The sequence below is a fragment of the Tamandua tetradactyla genome, chromosome 11 (genome assembly GCF_023851605.1).
Source record: "Tamandua tetradactyla isolate mTamTet1 chromosome 11, mTamTet1.pri, whole genome shotgun sequence".
NCBI classification, from domain to species: Eukaryota; Metazoa; Chordata; class Mammalia; order Pilosa; family Myrmecophagidae; genus Tamandua; species Tamandua tetradactyla.
Window position 1 is genome coordinate 58,484,792 of NC_135337.1, and position 1,485 is coordinate 58,486,276.

The 1,485-nt window shown below is 44.5% G+C and overlaps 1 pseudogene; it reads right to left on the minus strand.

Moving 5' to 3' along the window:
- Positions 1 to 359: 359 nt before the first annotated feature.
- LOC143649135 (rho-related GTP-binding protein RhoQ pseudogene) lies at positions 360 to 957 on the minus strand (annotated as a pseudogene).
- Between the last annotated feature and the right edge of the window lie 528 nt (positions 958 to 1,485).

The window sequence follows — 1,485 nt, forward strand, 5'->3', positions numbered from 1 at the left end:
ATGGTCACAGCCAAGCAGTTCCATTTACAGCAGTGTTTTTTTTTTTTTAATGTAGTTGCAACATGATGCGATTGTAAGCTTTCTAAACTGTGAAATCCCTGAGAGATTGTACCGTCTAGTTGAAATAAAGTATTTATAATAGGTTGTGGCTTCAGATGCTGTTTGCTGCTTCTTGGACCTTTAAGAGACATTCTTAACTATATAGAATTCTGAGGGCAGTTTTTTACAATTGCCTCCCCTCCCCCAAGTTTTAAGCTTGTGTTATTATCTAGAAGAGGTCTGAGAATAACTATAGCATTCATATGCTTTCTGAGAGAAATAGTTTCCTTGGCCACTGAAAATGTCTCTCATTCTCGATCTTATTCTTTTTTTTTTACTGTGTGTTTCTTTGGAGTTAAAATGGCTAGGATAGCCTCACCAAAAACAGTCTCCAATCCCTTCTGGGTTAAAGCTGCACATTCCACATAGCAGCATGCTCCTATCTCTTTTGCTAATTTCTGCCCTTGTTCAACATGTTTTTCTTTCATGTCATTCAGTCTTGCTAAAGTTTTGGGGTCATCTCGGAGATCAATGTGAGTTCTTATTAATTGAAAAGGGTACATTTGGTGCATATTCCTCAAATTCTGGTACCCACTCCTCTCTCACATTTTGAAATGAGGCTGGATTTACTACAGAGAACGTATAAGGAAGACATCAGTCATGGGATAAGATGAAGGCCTCCGGCGGTCCTAGTCTTCCTGTCCGGCTGTGTCACAGGGTGGCAGAAGGTACTGCTTTGTCCCCACCGAGACCTAACTGCGCAGTGGTCAAAGACACTGACTTTGACCACTGCGCACTGACTCCTCCGGGGGGCCGTGGTCGGCGGTACCACGTCTCGCCCACCGCCCCGTCGCCGACCACCAGGCATTTGAGCATCAGCGCGCCGGGCCCGTGAGCCATGGTCCCTCCGGAGGCCCCAGCCCCAGCCCGCCTGGGGGGTCCGCGGCCGCCGCCCTCCGCGCAGCAGGGCCACCCCCCCCCCCCCCCACGCTCCCACTCCCGGCTGTATGCACCACCGCTGCCGCTGCCTTGATCGCTGCCTGGGTTCCCGCGCGGACCCAGTGCCGGCTCCCTCTTGATCAATGTCTTGATTACTGTAGTTATCTAATCAATTGTGAAGTCAAGTAGACCAGTTCTTCCCACTTCTTTTTCAAAATGGCTTTCAAATTTATTCCAAAATTGTTACTTTGCTTTTCCATATAAAATTTAGAATAATCTTGTTTATATCTACAAAAATTATTGCTGAAAGTTGGAAAATAATTGTATTAAACCTGTAGACTAATTTTGAGACACATGACAATCTTCATTGTATTGAGTCTTCCAGTCCATGAATATGGTATGCCTCTCCATTTATTGAGATCTTCTTAGATTTTTTCATCAACATATTGTAGTTTTCAGCATGTGTCCTTTCATGTTTTTAGATTTGAAATATTCAAAAAAGCATTT